Source organism: Aythya ferina (assembly GCF_964211825.1).
Source record: "Aythya ferina genome assembly, chromosome: 1".
Lineage (NCBI taxonomy): Eukaryota > Metazoa > Chordata > Aves > Anseriformes > Anatidae > Aythya > Aythya ferina.
This window is the reverse complement of record NC_140296.1, coordinates 79,403,255-79,425,580: the sequence shown is the minus strand read 5'-3', so window position 1 is coordinate 79,425,580 and position 22,326 is coordinate 79,403,255. Positions and strand designations below refer to the sequence as shown.

Here is a 22,326-nt window from a genome sequence, read left to right as displayed (position 1 = left end):
GTGGCCTACAGTAAACCAATTTAATTTAAGGCACAAAGACAAATCTCCTTAGGCTTCTTCTGTTTAGTTTGAATATTAACACAGTAGGTAACAAAGAAATAAGTGTTGTCAAAAACAAATACCCAAACTCGGTCCCACCAATTTCCAGCAAGACAACAAGTCTGTTATTATGGCATGAGTATCTAATGCCATCAATCAGGTACAGACTTTTCTGGTGAAGGTGCATAAGCTGTTAGCAGGGCTACTGCCTACCCTAACATGTGTTTTTCCCTTGCACACTTTTTATTCATTCAAATGTAGAATGAAACGAATGTTGAAATTTCATTGTTTTTCACTAAATTAAGTTTTTCCTTTTTTTGTCCAGGTCTAGGGAAAGAAAGGAAAAGGCTGACTTGAAACTCTAGCGCCCTTGAGAAAGGAGATGAATAGGCATTTTACTGGTTTGGACAGGTAGGGAAAGAATGAATTTCAGGGGCTGGAAAGGAGGGGGGAGATGACAAATGACAGGGAAGTAAAACACCTTAGTAGCATTTTTTTTTATGCCAACAAAGAACAAAAGTAGCCAGTAGGTTTTTGCACAGCACAAATTTGCAAGAAGGTCAGCAATAAGACTGGCTGGCTCCAGAGGTTAAATATGAATACTTTTTTCCTCAGTTCTGCCATAACTTGAGCACAGTCCTGTGGTGTAAATGCCTGAAGTAACTAGGAAAATAAAACTAACATTCACATTTTTAAGGAAAAGGTACAGCATTGAAGAGGCTTTCAGGGTAGGGCATAACTGCTTTATCTGAGCGTTCCCTAGGCTCCCAGCCTTAGATGCTATCGCGCTGGGGAAACTTGGTGTGCTAGCTCTAAGGAACAGCACGGAGCATAGAGTGGAGTGGAGACACCACGGCTAGGCTCTGTAATCAGATGGGACCTCGATTGTTCTTGTGCACAAAGCTGCACTTTTTGCCACCCTAAGCCAAAGACTTGTCATGTTTTGACAAATGCTGTACCCTAGTGTACTTTTTGCTCATTATAATATCATTATAATACCAAAACACACCTCCATCCCAAAAGCTACCCGCCTCCAAGGTGCGACCACCCCTCACTGAGCATGCGCTCTGAATTTCTCGGAGCCTATTACTTTAAACGGAGACGGGAAAACTTTACACCAATCATAACTAAGATATGCTTGACTAGAGCCACTCAAGCTCCACCTAAAAGATAGAAAATAATATAAATTGGCCCAAGAGAAAGGGGATGTTAGGGAAGATACCACCGTCAGGGGAGATACCATCCCGAGGACAACATCCTTAGGACCTCCTGACTCCTGGGATCAGTCGACGGGCTGAGCCTCTCTTCCCCCCCCATTGGGACGCCTTTGGGTGAGATCTAAATACTTGCTTATAAATCTCTATAGAGTCTCTGATCCTTTTTAACGCGTTTATTTCTAGGCTGCGCACCTGTAACACCTGTAACATCTGTAACACCTATAAACACCTGTAACATCTATAACATCTATAACACCTATAACACCTGTGTATTTTATGCATACTAGCTTGATTTTGCAGACAGTCACTATCACCGGCAATCCAAAAGAACCTGATTATCTGTTGCTGTAATAAACCATACTTGATTGCATTGTGATAACTCTCATTGAGTGCAACGAGGGTGAGGGTGGTTATCCGTGATAGTTCAGTGTTCTGAATCTAACCAGACCCCCAGGCGGTTAATGCATTTTTGGTGAATGTCCGAACGGACCCCCAGATGGTTAATGCGTTTTTGGTGAATGTCTGAACGGACCCCCAGGCCGTTAATGCGTTGATGGTGAATGTCTGACTGGACCCCCAGACGGTTAATGTGTTTTTGGTGAATGTCTGACTGGTTCAGTACCCTGAATCTGACCGGGCCCGTAACGGTTAATCAGCTACACCCCTTAACGCGACAAGTCCTCAGAGAAAAATCCTTTTATGTGAGCTGTAAATGAGTTTTTGTTGTTGTTGTTTTTCTCCTCAGGATTTGGGTACAGTTTATGTGAAGGTTTGAAACAACAGAAACCATGAAGTGAATTATAAAAACAAAGAAATGAGCAAAATCTTACTCTTCTCATGCCAAACGGCAGGACTTGTGGTTGTAAGTGGTCTCCCAAGCAGCAAGTGCACATCCCCTGCAGTGTGCGGAGTCTCACAAGTGCAGGTAACTCTTACACAGGCATGAAGTCTGCCATCCATCTGCACAGCAGACATAAAGCCCTAAAGTATTTTCTGGAAACAAAGTAGCTGGCATGGAAAGGCTATAGTAGCATCCAGAGTAAATTATAGCTGTAGTACTAAAACCAGTCTCCAAGCATCTTCCAATCTGAAATGTCAATGTAAAATGAATCTAAATTAAATGCAAGATTTAGTTTAAAAAGAATCCAAGAAAAGGCTAAGTATTTAATGATGTTTTGTATTTTGTGATGAAAACAGTTTCATGGCTAAAGTAGTGTCAAAATGCAGAGTAAATTACATCAGATGGCAATTTCCTAGATTAAAATATCATCAGTATGGCAGTTTTGACCCAAATTTAGGGTCTTTTTCTTTAAAAAGCAATATAGATATTTTAGATATCACTAGGTATTCAGCAGACTGAAAGGTACCTGTTCTGATTTTGTTAGGTTAGGACAAGAAAGCATAAAAGTGAAAATAAGAGCTAGCAAATCATACGTTGCAGATAAAATGGAAATCACTAGAAAGGAAAAAATCAGACATGAGGCCACTGATATCTACTTTCACACCTTGAGCTCTTAGATGTTCATTTACTGAATTTTCTGCCTTCTCCTGAGCAGCACTTCATTGGCAAGTGTCTCCTCCAAATAGCTGTGACTGACAAAAAGCAATGAACAAATACAAGTCTCCAACATACTGAAGAGCATGACTTAACTACTGTGGCGTGGTGTCATGTAGCAGGGGAGGCTTCAGGGGAATGCTCTGTCCCTCAGAGCAACACTCTGCATCCACACTCCCCCCATAGTGCTTATGTGGGGAGAACTCTTTTTCCTTTTTTTTTTTTTTTATTTTATTTTTTATTTATTTTTCTTTCTTCTGTAATACCCAGTTTCCATTTGAGTGACTAGCAGCACCACTGCACTCATTATTCATGTGTTCAGCCATGAGGCATTTATGAGCAAACACTAGGGCTTTGTACAGTTTCAGAAGGCATGTTTTTTCATCTGGCAGTTTATATCATCAATGCACAACTTTGCTTTACTTCCTGTTCCCTATTCTCCATACCAGAAGGTCTCCAGCCAGCTGTTGGAGAATAGAAAAAAAAAAAAAAAAGTTCTGTAACAAAGCATCATAAGAGAAGAGACAAAGTAAAGATTTTGCAAATGCCCTGAAGGATGACACTTGTTCATGCAAATATTACCTGTAGAGACACCACTAGCAGAAAAATTATTACAGTAGAGAAAAGGTAAGATAATTTCCATTGTATAGCAACTGTATGCTTGCCAATAACACTACCTCTCTCAGAGCAATACTGGGAATACAATCCAGTTGTCCTCACATCATACTGTTTGAGATGCCTTTGATACCCAGACCAACTACAGCTGTCCTTCTAGGAAAGCATAGATTTTTCCATAGGTCCAGTGACAAATTTTCCAGCCTGTGCAAGTGTCTGAGACACCTGAGGACATCTCAGTTTATACCAGATCTTTCTTGGGAGTAGCTGGCTTGCCTCTCTAGTCCTGCCAGTCTATCCTTATGTAGACACCAGCTCTGGCTTGATTGAATGTCTGTCTCTACTCCTATCATGGTCTATACCCAGCAAGCAATCCAGCTGTCCAAACATAGATATCCAATGACACCAGAGAGGCTATAACATGCAAGTATTATAGTAAGGCAGACTCATCTCCTTCTGGAAAGGCGGCAGAATCTCAGGCAGAAATGGCCTACTGACCAATAGGCTCTACATAACTATATTTAAACTACACCCAGTTAATTAAAATGGGAGCTTAGGCACAAAACTCATGACATATAGATGCATACATTTAGTTTCTTAAAGTCCAAGCCAAATCCTACCCACTGTTTCCCAGGTTTCTTTGTCACTATCTCTTAGTACCAGTCCCTGCTCTTTGACCAATGGAGTCTGAGTTACACAGAGAGCACAGATCATCTATGGACATTCTCTTCAGTCTGGCCTTTTAGCTTGCTGTAACACAGGAACACTGAGTCTGTGACACTGTGGGGTTCAGGCTACCAGGACTACCAATTTAGAGCTTACTACAATGTTTTTAATTCTTGGTCTTAATACAGGAGAACAAAAGTCTGTGGCTAGACAAAGCATCCTGGTGGAAGCTTATGTATATGTTCCTGGTCTACCCTTCCTCCAACAGCCTCTCTCTGTGAAGAACACCACTTTCCTGTGACATCTGCAGAAACAAAGCAGCTCACAGCTAGGCTTCCAGGTCTATGCTCCCTCACTGTTAGCATTTACTCAACTCGGGACTGCCTTTGTGCAAACGTGAAGTGGAAGTATAGCTGTTTATGCCCATCTATATTACCAGGACCCAGAGCCACCTATCAAGGTCACTGGGAGAGTCAGATGCTGGTCTCTAATTTGTCATAGAAAAATGTGTTTAAGAGAATACACAGAAAATTAGAGAATAGAGAGAAAAAAAAAAAAATATATATATATATATATATACATATGTCCTAGATATATCTTTCACTGTCTCATAAAAACAGATGCTGTGGAAGGAATTCAGGTTCTTCCCTTATGCACACTTATGTACTTCCCTTATGTACAAAAGTACACACAAAGTTAATACAAAGAAGACATATTAGCAATAAAGAGTTTCACTCCCTCTGTGGCGAAACTCCTGCTTTGGTAGTGTATTGCTTGCTCATGGTCACCCTGGTCTACATAAGACCCACAAAGCCTTTTTTCTGCAAAGATGCATTGCAGCTGATAAGCCTCCAGCATATGCCTGTGATATTTCTCCCTAGGTGCAGGACTTGCCATTTTCCTTTGCCGAACATTGTGAGATGTACCAGCCTGCCTGGGTCTTTTTGAATGACAGCACCCCCATCCAGTGCATTGACCACTCATCACGATTTTGTATCTGCCTGCAAATTTCCTAAGGGTCCACTGTGTCCCACATCTGCTGCAGGACCGTCTCTGCATATCTAGGTGAGTAATGCAGATATTAGACAGTACTGGATGGAGTTTCAACCCCTGGGAGGCACCAGCAATGGCTACTCTGTGGCTGGACTTTGTGCTTCTGTTCACAAACCTCAGAGCCCAGTAGTTCAGCCAGTTTTCGGTCTATCTCACTGCACATTTGTCTAGTTGCACTTCACTGTTTTTCCTATGAAGATGTTATGGGAAACAGTGTTGAAAGCCTTGCTAAATCAATATAAACAACATCCACTGCTCTCCTCTCATCCATGAAGCTAGTTTTTTTTTTTTTTTTTTTTTTTTTTTTTTGTCATAGAAGACTATCAGGTTGGTCAGGTGTGATTTTGCCTTCATAAATCCATACTAACTACTCCCAGTCACCTTCCTGACCTTCATACTTTTGGAAGTAGTTTTAAAATGTACCTACTCTTGCAGAATGAAATTCTTCTGTGTCTAGCAATGCTGCTGACAGAGCAGGATCAAAGAAATAGGGTTACAAAAACATTTTTGCCAGGTGCACTACAACTGCTATAGAGTTTCAGAACACGCCATTCATGGAGTCCTTGACTCAGGAAAGCCAGTCCTCATTCAACACTCTTGACAACATTTTGTATTTTCTGTTGCAAATCCATCAAGTGGACCCTGAAAACTAGCTAGAAAACCTTGCAGGTGTGGGTGCTTCCGAATATCCTTGTGTACAATGGAAAATACTAGAAGCCAGAGCATATTTAGCCTGAAAACTTGTCAAGGCCAACTCAAGAGACAAGGTAGATGTTAGTGCTCCGAAAGCCCAGGCAACACAACAAGCTAATACAAGAAATGCAGCAGCACTTGCTAGGCAGGCTTCTTGATATGCACGGCAATAGTCAAAGCATACCTGCCTCCCACAGCCTCCAGAGTGCTCTTTTATCTTCTGTAGCTGACTCTGAATAACTTTTAATTATAGTGGATGCTTGGTTTCCTCGTATAAAGTGTGGTGCAGACTGTAGGCAGGCTGACATGCCTTCAGTTTAAGAGGGTGTGATTTTCAATGTTTAAATGGGCATGAGTAAACAGTGTGTGTGAGCTGGGCCTTGAGTGATACTGCAGCAATAAGGGTGCACAGACTTTCTTGCTATTGAGTTTATTTTTGATCAGAGAAACAGCACTGATGATCTAATCTATCATGTCAAAAGTCTTTAGTGTCAATACAGAAAGAATAGTAATTTAAATCTGTCACTGACAGCTGCCCATTTTCAGCTCTAGCCAACAGTGTAACTCAGGAAAGAAGAAGAAATGCAAGCTATATTGACATGAAAGGAGACAGCTTTTGTAAATCATGGTAACCACCTGTCTCTCAAAGAATTGGCTAGTATTTGATTTTAGACACAAGTACCACCTCTCTAGTGACTAATGTAGTTTTAATTTCATCACTTTCCTTAGAAGCAAGTGGTTTTATTGTCCTTGCAGTGATAGCACTAATGAGTTTATTCAATTACAGGAAGGAAAAAATGGACTGTCTTGGAAGAATTTCTAGGTCTAATTGGCTTGAGTTAGCTGACAAAAGAACTGGTAGGAAAATGCCACTTTCACTGGTAGATGTTGAACGTAAGTCAGCTCAGGTATGTCTGTTCAGCAGTCAGCTCAGTGAATACAACTGACACAACCTTATGAGAACTAATTATTACCTAGCTAAGGCCAGCTGAAGCCAGCTACATGGCTGCCTAGGCCTCAGCATGGTCCAACTCTCCAAGCATTTGGTTAAGATGTACTCAGTATTTACCAAGTCACAGCTTTTGCAGCTCCCTGGCTACCACCACTGCAGGCATTTAGATTAAGCTAACTCAGATGTGCTCACCTGAGGTACGGTCACAGCAGGGGTAAGAGCACAGTTGGACATATCCATTTGCTAGCCTCACAGTCAGCATGTGCTTAGCAGCATTCCATAAAGCCCTGGAATACAGGTTGTAAAAGTCTGGTAGAGCAGAAGAGACCTTTGACTGGAAACAAAATGAACTTTTTTAACACAGAAGCCACACAACAATTACTGCCAGGGTATGTTGGCAATGAAATCATGCAACCTGCCTTCTGGTCTGGGTGTTGAAACACACAGAGTTCTGCTTAGGTAGGGTATCGGAATGAAACCATCATGCAAAGAATCATTTCTTTCTGGTATAAATGTGAAGAAAATGTATTATCCAATAACAAATACTGATTTTGCGGTAGTTAGTGCTGTGTACTATTGAAAATTTAGTAGAAAAATGAGAATTACTGAGTGTGGTGGCACCAGTAGTATGTTGCCATAATTGTTAGAGAACTACATTATATAAGAAAATCAGCCACTAACTGTTTGTGTGCATCTTTTAAGAAAGAATCTTTTAAATATGTTTTCTTGTAGTTACATCACTGAAAACAGTCTTGCTTCAGAGAATAACTAAACTGCAGGGCTTATTTTCATGCCTTTTATATTTCCATGATTCTGAACACAGTTTAAGCTGTTTTTTTTTCTTTTTTTTTTTTTTTTTTCCAGAGTTACCTCTACCCCAAGCAACAAAGGCAGGTATGCAGGGCACATTGAAGACTACTAAATCTGGGTGCCAAAATGAAATTTTGTATTATTTACAAAGTATAGGTTTATATTTGGTAAAATACTTTAGACAACTTACATAAGAATCTTTGTTACCTTACAATCCTAAAATGCAAGTGGAGATTTTTGCAGAGTAAGTTACAAAACTTACAGGCCAGATACTGCTCAGAATTTACCTAGATGCAGACAATGACAGTGTCAAGCTCACGAGTATGTCTGTTACCTTTTGGCAGACTCAAGGTTGCCCCATTGAGCACATTTCAACCAAAGATATTTCCTGTTTCAGAAATAGGAGCAAGGTTTCTCTCAGTTTGAAGATGTGCGAGTTCTCATCATACTTTTTGTTCCTAGCCTTGGACCCTTTTGGCCCTTCTATTTTCAGATTGCTTAGCACTGAAATCCACCTTTTCACAGGGCTATAAGGTATGTGTGCAATTGACAGCTTTAGTCCAACTCTAAGGTTCAGAGTGCAAGCTGGGCTAAACAAGTACTGAAAATGGAAAAAGAAAAGGAACACAGTATTTAGATAAAGTTTTATCTTGATCTAGAAACAGCTTCTAACCTTCATGGGCACTCAGTTTTGTCCTTGTGGGGAAAATTGCTCCAGCCTTACTGGAATCTGGAACAAGTTTCATACAGTGGTTTGTGAATTATGTATAGATTAAATTTATATTGTGGTAACAGACTCTCAAAAAAAATTAATTTTATTGTAAATGTTTCACAGAATCCTTCAGAGTTGCTTATTCTACTCCAGAGAAAAGCTTCTTCTTAAAAGCAGCCTATAACTAATACAGTCCTGGAGACGATCTGAAAAATACCATCATATCAATACTGTGTGCATGTGGAGGTTACTAGCTGTGAGAAATACCTCATTTCCTCTAGAACGGATATATCCTTCATTTTCTATATGCATGATATAATACACTGCTACTGTGCTAAGTATATTAAAAGCTGCACAGACACAGGTAATTCAGAGAGCAAAGCAAGCTCTCATACACAAGGTGGTGCTACCGAGCTATACAGTGCATCTCCTGCTATTTCACCACACAGACCATTTTGTAAAAGAAAATCTCACCTATTAAAAGCTTTCTTTTTTGATTTTCTACTTTCTGAATACTCCAGCCTCCCCGTATCAACTGGCTAGGAAATGTCAATCCTGTTAGGAGAGATTGTGCAAATCTGACTTTTGTCTTTGTTTGACTCTTTGGTGTCTTTGACACAATTTTCAATTCTGTTCTACGCCTTTTTCACTAGACCTCAAATACCACATAGGTCTATCAGCAGAATGAGGTGTAAATTCCTGAGCCATGCTAGACACCTTTGAAAATTTTATTCAGAGCCTCTAATTCAACTTATTGTAATCCAAACAGGAGACACCTTAAAACACTTCAGCTACTGAGTACGAAACTCATGCTTGTGCAGTGTTATAGTACTGCTATAATATGTACTGAGATTTAGGTATAACAAAAGGTCAATTAATTAATAACTTTATTTGATACAAAATATTAATACTAGCAAATAAGGAAATGTAAAGTCTGACAATCAAAACATTTATGGAAATAGTATGTGCACACATTCCTGAATCAGTTCCATCGAGTAATAGCGGTTGACGTCACCTGAATTAGTTGGCACAAATTTTCAAATGATAACTGTTGGGTTCTATATATTTAAGCTAATGTGAGCTGGAATAATTCTGCAAATCCTTGAGGCTCACATCAGTAATACAGAGAAGATGGCCAAATTATTTTCTTAGCCATTAAAAGAAAAATGAAAGAAAAGCAAGAATTAGAATAGCAATGAACATGTACAGAATGGCTCACTACTTGCAACAGAGTTCTTAGCAAAATTTCAGCTACAGAGTGAATTATTTTATTATTTCATCTATAATATAGGTTTTCCTATATCATAATACCTGACTATACTACCTGACTCTATATTGGCTCCTGCTGCTGAGAAGCTAGTCTGCCCAAAGAAAACATTAAGGTCTCTTTTGAGGATAATATGTTTCCAGACAATCAGAAAGAAATTAGTTTGCCATGTTTTGCCTAATGATCAAATGGGTGTAAGTTGTTTATTGCTCACCGATGACAAGGCAGTAGCTGTACTTACAGACTGATTACATATGCTAGCAAAATTAAATAGTCATTCTTTTGCTACAGAACAAGCTCTGTGTTGTCTATGATCAACCCGACAAAATTTGTTTGAAATTTTTTATCACAAGGACTCTCTTCCATAATTAACACAGTTTGGCTGGGCAGGACACTTACTGTGATTGTGGAGAAGCAAGACCTCCCCTGTTTCTAAAGACAGATTTTAGCATGAGTGGTCAATTTGTGATCTTAGTAGTGGTAGCACAAAAAATCTGCAGTAATTCTTCAGCATCATCAGGATTTATTATTTAAATCCCTATTGTTAGTCCTAATTCACATTGTTGGTGATGGGATAAAAATCTGGTTCCTGGTCATTGTATCTTGAATTCTAGTTGTTTGGTTTGCTTTCCTGAAAATATAATTCACTCCTTCTCTTCCCTGCTTCTCCCCAAACCAGATCTTCCCTGTTACAATTCCTATTTTCATTTCTACTAGGCAAGATATCTTTCATCACTCAGTCACGTCTGGGCTAATGCTACAAGCTCTCCACATGTATAAACTCCCACACAAAATGTGTAATAAAAACAAACTAGTATAGCACCTGGTGAAGCAGTGTGTAGTATAAGAAAGATAAAAATTCCTGCTGCTTTTTATAAGGAGCAGTCACTCTTGCTTTATGGACTACATTTATACTTTACAGAGATAATCTACAGTAACTTACATGCTTCTCTGAATAGTGCCTGCCTTTTCATTTGTTGTTCTTTGACACCCTGTGTTTTCTTTACAGTGTGCTGAATGTTAAATTGCCTGATGATCCCCATTTTGAAATAATAGCACCCCCTTTTCATTCTTGAAGCAAAGAAATAATAACAATAACAAAACCTCTTTTATTCCCCCAGCCTGTGAATTTTTCCTCTGCGAGTGGACCTTTTTCTACAAATCCTACTGTAAATTTCCATTGTAAATCCAACCATGTACTGTAGATGGAGCTTTAAGTTTTGCTGGGAAGAAGTCCATTCACAGAAGCCTTAGAGATGCCCCCAGTAACAAGAGAAGGGAGGGTGTCATATGCAAGACAGGTTAGGGAGTGGGGTAATGACAGCTGTATTTGTGATTTGGATTTGTTCCCTTTGCATTTGTCTCTAACAGAGTAGCATGTAGAAAACAGATCCAGGAAAATCTGGTTTCCAACCCCTCTGAAATCCTCAGAAGAGAATGAGAAGAAAACTGATCTGAGTCCCCATTAGAGCAGGAAACCAAAGAGTGTCCCACAAAAAAAGAGATGACTTCTCTGCTGGTTTACTGAAAGAAACAGTGCAGTATCACTAAGCAGAATTATTATGAAATAAGTGAAAAAGATTCCTGCAAGCCACGGTCTACATGAAAATTAAAGGTCAATGGCAAATTCTAATTAGCATAACATTTTTAATGGGATTAATCTTACCCATGTGTATCAGCAGCAGATGCAGGCTTACAAAAGGAAAGCTGTAAGTGGGCAAGAGGTTAATTATGTAGGTAGACATCACAGGACCACTTTTAACATTACTCAGAAAAATACTGCTGTGAAAGACTAAAATTGTCATATTCATTTAAAAGTATACTTTTCCAGTTACTCTCTGATCAGTTAGAAAAAAAGGTTTCTAAAAATGCATGCCTAAGCTTTGCTGAAAAGTCAGAGAATCAGGTCTTGCTGTGCTCTGGGAGATATAATGGTGATCTGTGCTAACACAGGCTGTTTTTCTCTCTCTGCATTCACCTTCCCTTTCTACTCCACACACATACATGTCCATCTCTACCTGCCTTACAACCAGCCAATCTACCCTGTAACATGTAGGAACTAAATACACCTTTAAACCAAGGGAACTGGATTTAATCTATAAAGGAGATTTCACATCAAGCAGCACTACTGCTGACCTGATATTGTAGGCGGGGGTTGGAGCAGGTGACCTCCAGATGTCTCTTCCAACCTCAACCATTCTGTGACTGTGTGATAGGCACCACAGGATGGAGATCCAGAGCAGTCCAGGCAGTCCAGTGGGCAGAGGGCTGATGGTGCTTGTCATTAAGGTATGGCTAAAAACACCATAGAATAGCAGTCTTCTCCTGCTGAGATACCCAGATGAAGACAGTGAGGCCCGAATGAAAATGTCTTCAAAATCAAATGAAAACTGAGTAAGATTTTATTTTATTTTATTTTATTTTATTTTATTTTATTTTATTTTATTTTATTTTATTTTATTTTATTTTATTTTATTTTATTTTATGGGAACAGTGCTTGCCTTTTAAAAATTCCCTGCAAGGTAAAGTGTCCTTGCATACACTAGGAAAACTGGTTTCAGTTTTGTATCCACCCTCAGGCAGTTCACATCCTTATCTCCAATCTGCAAAGGAGGAGGAAGCTAGAGATTATTTTGGGGTGAGTACGCACTCCCTCTCTCCTGTTATACCAGGTGAGAGGTACACCCTGCAGATCACCTTGGTCACAGAGAGGAAGAACAGGTCTGTACATTCATGGTGAAGGGATAACAGAAGTCTCTCCAGTCATAACTCCATGAATTGCCTGTGAGTTGTTTTTTTTGGTGAAAACATGTCACTAGTCCATAGACCAGAAACCAGTGTTCCTCTTCAGCTTCTTCACTGCAGAGAAGGGCCCCAAAAGACATTTGTGTTCATGTAGCTGAGCTCTTAAACCCCGTTCTTCCAATTAGACACCTGTGCTCACCCTCTGCTTTACAGTAGCAGCCCTGGCATCTCTGTCAGGGGACTTGACTTCTACTCCCAACCCATGCTGAGGTGATTCAAACATATACCCAAACCCCTGCAGGTAATGCTGTAGTCATCTGGAGTACATAAATTCAGCTTACATCTATCTACATTATTAATAGACATTTTAATAAATTGCTGTAGCCAGCTGGAGTAAGTCCACCAGGTGAACAGGCTGTCTAAAACAATAGCTCATCCCCACCTACTGCCTTCTGTCGGGGTGCTTGTATCTACCTATTTATGTCTGTAACATGCTGGTAACATTAATTAACCCTCCATAAACTATTGATGGGTGTTCCTTTTATATAAAAGTGTCATCTGAAATGCAAACACAAGTTTATCACCCTCCACTGCACTCCTGGCTTGCTCCAGCCCATGCCTCAAAGTTTGGATTGACAGCTGGCCTCCTCCTAAGCACACCAGGGCATGCACCCCCACTTCCTTTCAAGATTATTCAAGCCAAAAAGAGGCAGGTTTTCAAGCCAATTCCACAGGGCTCAGCATCAAAGTGATGGCTTGTGTGTGCAATAGCAACATTCATTAAGCAGATCGGCGCATAATGAAGTTACGATAGTGGGAGCACTGCATTAGGAGAAGTATCCATATAATTGCAGCTAGTGCATTGTTCTAAATGTACTTTTGTCTGGAAAGCCACTATTCCTCTCAGATTGTGCAGCACCATAAGTAGTAGCTATTTCATCTTAAATCACAATTATCACTATTATTTTAATGCACACTCTTCAGAATCAGAAAAAAATCCCACAAATTAAAAGCAGTGCTTTCTTAACATGAGACCCAGTCTCAGTCTTGTAGAATCTATAATGAAAACAGATCTTTTCCTCAGAGCTTAAATGAGATGCAGCATCAAATTATTTCTTATCTATCAGATGTGTACACAGTATAGTATCTTACCAATGATCCACTTTAAACCACCCTCATCTTCCAAAATCCTCTTTATTCAGATTACTAGACAAGCATGACAGAAAATAGAAGAAAGTCATTCTGAAATCCTTCTTTGATCTACTTTCAAAACCAATTTGCAGTAAGTTAGCTCCAAATTGATTTCAGTAGTTAATCATCAAATAGACAAACAACATCAATCAATATTATGCGTTAGAAAAAATCCCAAATATAATGGCTGAAAAGATTAAGAGTTCAGAAACATTCTAATTTGTTTACTATTTGACATTATGGATCATAAATCATAATTAAATATAAATTCTAATTTCCCATTATAAATAGGAAACTATTTCATTGCAAGATTTTTAAGACAGTGTTTGCACAGCTTCAAGTATTCACCGGAATGCTTCCAGTTCCCTTTAAAAAAGATGCCTCTGGCATTTTTTTTTCTTCTGCAGTGTTAATGGAAGTCAACTTTTCCTCTTTATGACACAAATGTAATGACACCAGCTATGGTCAGATCATTTTGTACTAATTTTGAGAGTGTTTGTTATATGTTTAGGTTATGTTTGTTCCTATGGGAGGTTTTGCGGCCCTGTGGTGTTTTAATATGCCAGTAACTTCTGCATTGTTAAAAACAAAAGCAAGCCCCCCCCCCAAAAAAAAAAAGAAAAACAAAACCAGAACCAAAAAAAAATAATAATAAAATAATAAAAAAAACCATCTTGCATCATGAAGAGTTATCCTAACAACAGAATGGGCACCAGAGTAATGCAGCATTATGTTGAGATAATGAGATGTCAGAGAGTCTAGCCAGCCAGCTCAGCATTGTACAAGTGAACTCCCAGCTTTTAGCACCAGCCAAGCTTTCAATGTAAATCTGTAAGACTAATTCTTTGGCTATTTTAAATAAGTTAAGAGTTTTTTCTTACACCTGTTTTCTGTGTTTTCTCAGTTGCCTAGCTAATAGGCCAGAACTGTTTTGCTTGAACTGTAGAGATTCCTTTCCTGCAAGGAGGTGGCCTACCAAAATAAGAAGGTCCTGAATTATCATTACATTGTGCAGAATGATTAATAGCAACCTGTACTAATTATGAAAGAGGTGAAGTAGAAAGAAATTGTATGTTAGCATTGCACCCCAAGTGCAGATTGGAATTTTCCTTGCCACATATCCACGTGGTTCTTAACAAGGACACCGAGAAAAAGCTCCATTACGGCTTTCCATGTTTCATGCTTCTGTGCTGATGTTTCTTAACAACCAAACCTTATGCTTTGTCTAACAGAGCACATCCTCATGGCAGTGCTCAGCATTGCCCTGCCTGACACTGCTTATCTCATTACCTCAGCCCTGCCTGGGTGTCCAGACTTCACAGGTAAAGCATGGATGTATCTGGTATTGTATGATTAGGATCAGTCCTAGATAGTAGCAGCTAATGTCTGAAACAGGAGGTGTTGCAGGGAAGGATGTGGTTTCTCAGGGCTTGGAGTCCAGCTTCAGAGACTCATGTCTTTGCAACCCAACAGAAATCTGGACATTATGCAGCTCTCATTCAAAAAACGCAGATGAAAGACAATATGTTACCAGAATAGCCCAAGACGTGAGGGATCCAGCAGGATGTCCAGAAGATAACCAACAGGATCAGAACCTCATTCTCATCCATAAGCAAGACCAGAGTGCTGTGGCTGTGACTTAGCGAATGAAAAAAACGGGCCCAACATGGCATGACACATCTCCTGAGGTAACAGCTATGTTCTCCAACTTTTCCAAAGACAGGGATGCTACATCCAACCTGCCCATGGAAGAGGTTCTTGGAGCTTGCTAACACTCAGATTGTGTCCAGGTGCCACCTGGAACTGTGCTGGCTGACCCTGGCCAGAACCATGCCAGGAGCATGCTGATCTTTTAGCCCACTCCCTGTCCCTGTTTATTTTGTTGGTGTTGCTACAGTCCAAGTGGGCTTTTTTCCAAGTTGACTAGCCCATCTGGGGTGGGCTAGTCCAAAACTTTCCACCTTAAGGATGAACCAGTGCTGTGGAAATGGTTAACAGTTATATGGGTCAGAGAGAAGGAGCGTGCAGACCCTGAAGCCTGGCTGCTCAAAGATTCACATGGGAGACGTGGTTTACAGTCCCTCTCTTCTTTAAAGATTATACGATTAAGATATTAATATTAAATATGACTCTTTCATATTAAATATTTATCTTACGCAGGACTAGACCCCAGATCTTACCTTTCCCAGACAGGCACTCTGACTATCATTACTTTATGTCTTGATAATAAAACAGGAGAGACAGGACATGGGCAATTTCATACATTAAACATGCAAGCTCTAAATAGGGCTGCTGAATATATACAGTACTTTTGAGGCACCTGTGAGTCTCAGGTGGAGGAATAAAAGTTTAAGTCACATAAATCTGTGAAGAGAGTGAGCATTAATGGAATTTATCACTACTGCAGTGTCTGTAATAGAGTGGTTAACAAACAGTCTTGTGCCTCACTGAAGGTGAATATATGTTCATGACCTCTAAACAGCCTTAGTCTTTCAAAGGATTACCTTATACTAATTCTGAGTTGCTTCTTTCTGTCACATGTTCCCTCCACAGCTTTATCGTTGCCAACATGCAAGCAAAACACACTCATTCTCCAGTAAGAATTCTCATTCTTGCCAATATAGTTTTTCACACTCAAAAAAGCATCCTCCTATGCCTATGTAACTTATAGCTGATGAAGGAAAAGCAACGAAACTTCAAAGGTAAGAGTCTAGTGTCCATGAAAGAGTAATGCTTGTTCCCTATACATGCTAATGATTTAGCTGAGCCAAATGATGAAATGAGGTCTCTCTCTCATGGCTTCAGACCCAGGATATGTAAAGCTGCAGAACACAGAAAACCAAACATTTTGTAGCAAGCACATGTAAGGCACATATGCCAATCACTACATTTTATTGCAGTAATTCACAGGGAAAAAAAAAAAAAGTAACTGTATGTCTTCTTTATAGTACCCTATCTTTCATACAGATCTCTGCTAGGACAGCTTTCCCCAAAGGTAGCTTGCCAGTGGGAGACACAGAGCTCAGATAATCACTCATGGCTATCTGCTTCTGACTACATACACAGCATAGTGTCAAAGTTTATGATAGGATTTGATTTGTTAGGTCATTCCTCACTGATGAGCAGTAACAACTCCTCTGCTACACCACAACAGGGCTGTGGGTAACTTGCTGCACAGCTGAAAGAGGATTTGCAAATAAAACCTGCCACCTCATGTCTCAGTGGGGTTGGGATTCCCTGCCACTTTTTTGAAAGGGAGAAAATATCTTGTCTCATGTTTTTCTGGAGAAAGAATGAGCATCCTCTCTACTTATGTCTGTAACAGGAAGGTGGTGCCTGGCCTGGGAAGTGATTCAGGCTGCTTACAGTTTCATTGCAACAAGATAAATGACAGCAGCATGGCACAACTTATGAGTTGCCAACACACCACTCCTGCCATAAAGGCATTATATTAAATGACATTTGCTTAATCCTTAATGTCAATTCAAACACCCTCTAATGCTGCCTTTACCTGAAAAAAGAATCCATAGTGATCTTCACCAGTTCTTACTGTGTGATGGGCTTCATTGAAAGAGTTACTCCTACCTGTGGCAATATTGTATTTCACAGCATGCATCTAACTTTCATTTCTCAACAGGAAAGTTTGTACTAGACAGAAGTCTTTAAGATTTTTATTCTTATGCTCAACTTATTCAGCTCACTAGATGTTCTAGTACATTTCAAATAGGAGCTGTAGGACATAATACAACAATAATATGCTGGTTTGCAGTTAGTAGGTATCTTGCAAGGTCCCTAATTGTTTCTGTTTTAGCCTCTGGAAAATTGCAGGTATTACCAGCCTTTATGAGCTCTCTATTATGACTTAAAATGATGAAAAGGGGTAAGATAATTTTTCTCATAGAACCTAGTAAATGTAATTTTGGGTACATAGTTACCAAGGGAATTAACTAGAAGGAATAAGTACATTCTTCTTTTCTAATGTGCTTTCTAACACATACAATATATCTGAGAAGATTCAGACAAGATCCTCAAAAGATACTTATGCTCTCATTTCCATTGCTTTAATGAGGGATCCAAGAATGATATAAGAATCCACTATCTTTGTATTTTTATGGATCTGGCTTACAGACTTGAATATTTTGAGTGTAGAGGCAAAGGGGAAATCCATGTCCAACACTGTCCCGGCATTAGAGATGTAAGACCCTATTACAATCAAATGTCTTCCTCTCAGATTTCTCCAACATCACAGGCCAAAGCCATTCTGTTTCTCAGTCACCTCTCACAAGCCCAGTTCCTGCAGGTGCTGTTATTTGTTACCATGCGACCACGCGAAGGGCTGTGCCAGTAATTTATGGTATTATGAGGGCTGCCACACAGCAGAAATGTGGGCAATGTTTATTACCCTGTTAGCTGTTGTACCTATTTCTCTTAACAAATCTAGCAGTGCTTCTGAATTTGAGGCTTGTCTTAGAAGCAACACTTTGGGTAGACTTTACTTTGCAAAACACCAATATGGACCTTCAAAACTTGTTTAGCTGGTGCCATGAAAAAGACAATTTCAGGTTCCTGTTTCTCAGTGACATATATTGGGACACTGATAGCATGATTAAATGCAAATTCTAAGCATGAAAGATTTCAGATGACATTTGTGAGTGACATTCATCTACTGTAGTGTCTATGAGCAACCACCTGAGCTTATACTGCACTATTCATCTGAAATCTTCCATGAATCAGTGTGCTTTTTCAGCCTGAATAATTAGAAACATCAACCTTTGTCCAGTCTATGCCATCTGAACTCAAAATAGCACTTAAAAACACATTTCCTTAATTAGAATGTCTCCTAATTAAACCTTAAATATTTGCAGGTCTTATCAGACTTCAGTATAAATATTAATGAGGTGAAGCTTGTGAATGCGCAGAATTTCAGAAAGCAGTTGTGACTTTCAAATTACCCAGTGCACTATCTGGTACACAGTATTGATGTATTCATTTGCAGACACCCCTCCTGGGTTTGCAAAGTTATTTCTGCTACTGATAAACCTTTAGAGGCTTAGACCATATGAGCTCTGCAGCTTATGTTACATAAATCTTTCACCTTCTTGCTCAGTCTCACCTTAAGCCCATTACCACAATGCAAGGTTACTGCTCCATCTCAAGATTACATTTCATGATCTTTTCAAAGTAAAACGTAAAATCCTGAAGCCAAAGATTTCCTAATTATGTTTGGGTGAACCTAGAAGCTCTCAACTTAAAATTAAAACCACACAAACATATAAAGCCCTATTCTCTGAATTCATTAACTTGCCAAGTTCCTAAGGCACCTTATATTAGTCATTTGTTTTCCTACTCTATTAAACACAATAGAGGAAAATAAAATCTACAACATAGAAAGCACAACAAAATGGTTGGTAAGAAAGCCCTTCTGCTTGAATGCTCTCCATCCACCCCCACTCACTCCCCCATTTGCTGGTGCAGGACTGGACAATGTTAACATAAATATGCAAATTTAGCTATGTCCACTGTGCACAAATGGAGCTTCAGTGTGACACGTGGCATCCAATGACACTTCACTCAACTCCACCATTTTCAGATGTGCCCATTCTCTGCTTTGCTTTCTGGGGACCACTCTTCATGCTGTTCCCTTAACCTTGCACCCTTTCTGTGGGGAAACCCCACTGAGCTTCCCTGCCCTCTCAGGGGAGCATCTGGGGCACTTCCAGCTTTCCCTACAGTCTTTATGTATCCCTAGGTGGTGCAGGATATGGAGGCAAAGTTGTCAGATGAAGGACCAACATCAAGATCCATTTGCCTTAAGTTTTGGCACCTCAGCTAAAAAGGTGATCACCTCCAACCTTCTTTGTAGCCAATGGAAAGAAACAGACAGCTCCAGAGGGTGAGTTAATTGACCTGGCAAAGAGGAAGCCTAAATTTAAACAGAGATTAAACATCTATTCTGCGGAGGAATTTGTCTTTAAACACATGCTATAGGAATGATTAAATAAATTTCTTAAAAGGTCAGTTTGTTTTTGTCCTTAGCCTGAAGAGATTAAAAGTTATAATTTCTAGTTAATTTGTCCTAGCAGTTCTTTGATCAGGGATTTCTATGGGATAACAGATCACAGCAACATACATCAAGCTTGATCTTTGGACTTCCTGACAACAAATAAATAAATGCAACTGGAAAGAAATAAATGGAAATTGCTGCCATGAACCTTAGAATTAAGTATGCAAATATTCAGTACTTCCTTTATTTCATATTGTTTAACACATATCCAGTAAAAGATCTAAATCTATTTTATAGAACAGAATGAAGTTTGTTGTTCTGTAAGGTGTATGCTGTCTACAGTCAACTGCTCAGCACTGTATAGCAGGAATGGCTTTTAAAGAAACCTGACCTGTCATGTCTACAAACATCCAACCTGTAGTGGTATGGAGATTGTCTAAAAAAGCAAAATCACCTAAAATGTCTAGAGAATCTAAAATTCTTACCAAATTATAAAAAATAAACACCAAATATAGAAGAATTTTGCTTTGAAATAATCTTTCCACAGAAGCTTTGCACAGACACCAGCTCAGAAGGATCTAAGAAGGTATGAATATTGGATTTAAGACTCACAAATTACACATTTGCCACATAAACAACTTCAGCTGTGGTAACTCTTGTTCGTGTTCCATGTCCGAAGCCAAAGCAAGGTTACTTGATCTAATTTAGCCTCCGGTGAAATGTTTTGCCTCCAGTTGCTGCATGTTTGCCCTGTGCTAAGAATGTGTACGGGGTCACATACAGATGCATGCACAGTAACTTCGGGTCTGGAATTTGAAAATATACAGATTTTTTTTCCTGGCAATAGTGAATCCCAGGTGAAGTTCTCACAGCTCCTAGCAGTGGCTAAATTCATAAAATCACAGAATCATGGAATCACAGAATGGTTTGGGTTGGAAGAGACCTTAATGAAGATCTGGTTCCAACCCTCCTGCCCTGAGCAAGGACATCTCCCAGTAAATCAGGTTGCTCAACGTCCCATCCAACCTGGTCTTAAACACTTTCAGGGATGGGGCATTCAAAATTTTCTTGCAGATCAGAGGTGATTGGGACAAATATGTCACTGAGGGAGCTTCTTGAGAAACAAATCAAAATCTAACAAGTCAAAAAGGATTCACCTATAAAAATTCCCTCAGTACTGTTTTGACAGACACTCACCCAAGGTGCATCTGGGCCAGCAGAGCTTTAGTGGAAGGAGATCTCGTCTTGAAAAGTGTGGCTGATAATTGCTGTCTGAATAGACACATGGAAAACTGTAATGAGAGATTCACAGTCATTTCTATTGGGATAAACTCTGAAGGCTGTGCCATTCAACCCTCTGCTTATAATGAACAAACTTGGATCAGGTTGTTGAGAGGTTTGTCCACTTCAGTTTTAACAGTCTCCATCTGTGGAGATCCTGTCAATAACCTGGGCAACCTCTTGCAGTTTCTGGAAACCCTTGTGGTGCAAAATACTTCTCAGTATCTAATTTCCCTTGTTGCAACTTGTGCTCGTTGCCCCTTGTCCTGCCACCACAAATGCCAGCAAGCAGAGCCTGACTCCATCTTCCCTATAATCTCCCATTAAATGTCTGAGGAAAGCACAAAGACCTTCATGCACCCCTTACCCTTCTCTTGTTAACACTGAACAAACTGAGCACTATCACATTCTCTGATAATCATGGCTTCTCTCCGGTCTAAAAACAGCAACTTGCTCTGAAATAGCTCTTTGGCTGCAGTCAGCAGCTGGGCAGAGCAACATACCATTCCCTACAGCAGCTGTAATTTCTCAGCACCACCCTCCTTTGAGCAAGATGTCACTGCAGTCAATGGATGTTTCTCCAGAGGATGGAAAGTGGAAATAATTCAGCTGAGCCAAAACCAAACAACAAACCAGATGAAAAGGAGATATAAATAAAGAGAAATATCCAGCTGCCATTGGACATGGTCCAATTCCAGCTGGGTTATCTGCCTGGTCAATGCTTCAGGCCCAAGTCTTCCCGAGTGGTTACAGCTTAGCTGCACATGTCTTGTAGTGAAGAGGAGGTAGGGGTTTGTCTAAATAAATGTAAGCCTCCCTTACCAGGTGTATCTGTAGCCCAGCTGTGAATGTTTAGAAATGTGTTTGCTGCTGCATGGGGAGAAGATGATAAATGAGAGCACCAGCAAAGGCAGGGATACTTTTGCCTTTCCTGTTCAAAGCCCATACACACACTTGTCACATTTTCTGCCATGTTTTCTTCCCCAGGCACAGCAAGGGCAAGGAACTGAGGCAGTCAGAGATCCAGTAATGATTTCCTGGTGCTCAGGGTGGGCTTATGTTTGTGCCTGTGGACACAGATGATGGCTGCGCTGTGCCTCAGCTCTGCCTGGAGTCTGAGGCTGCTGGAGAAGGAAAATGAGGGGTTGGCACAGCAGCCAGTTAAACCAGCTCCTGCTCACCTCAGAAAGCCCAGGCAGGGGAAATGCTGTCATCTCCCTTTTCTTCTTCACCACCGGCAGCTGCTGCATTTAATGTGGAGACAGATATGGCTCTCAGGGTGGCAATACTTAATAATAATGTCCGTGGGCTTATACAGCTGGCAAAGGAGGGTTTGCCTCCTAATGCAGCTGGGAGAAGGAACCTGCAGCAGTTATTTGATGTTCAGTAGTAAGAAACAACTATTTTAATAGTGATAGCTTTAAGAGCCTTTGCATACTAATAACCAAGCAAGTTAACACAGTGCAAAAAGCCTTCAAGTGATGTTCAGAGCAGGCTTCATGACAAGCCTTCACCCTCCCAGATGC

The 22,326-nt window shown here is 40.0% G+C and overlaps 1 long non-coding RNA gene across 1 annotated transcript in view; it reads left to right on the top strand.

Annotated features, from left to right (window-relative positions):
• Positions 1–1,049: 1,049 nt before the first annotated feature.
• LOC311436587 overlaps positions 1,050–22,326 on the top strand; it is a 208,475-nt gene continuing 187,198 nt past the window's right edge. The window contains exon 1 of the long non-coding RNA XR_014692954.1: positions 1,050–1,370. This is a non-coding gene — a long non-coding RNA (uncharacterized lncRNA). The remainder of the gene's footprint in view (positions 1,371–22,326) is intronic.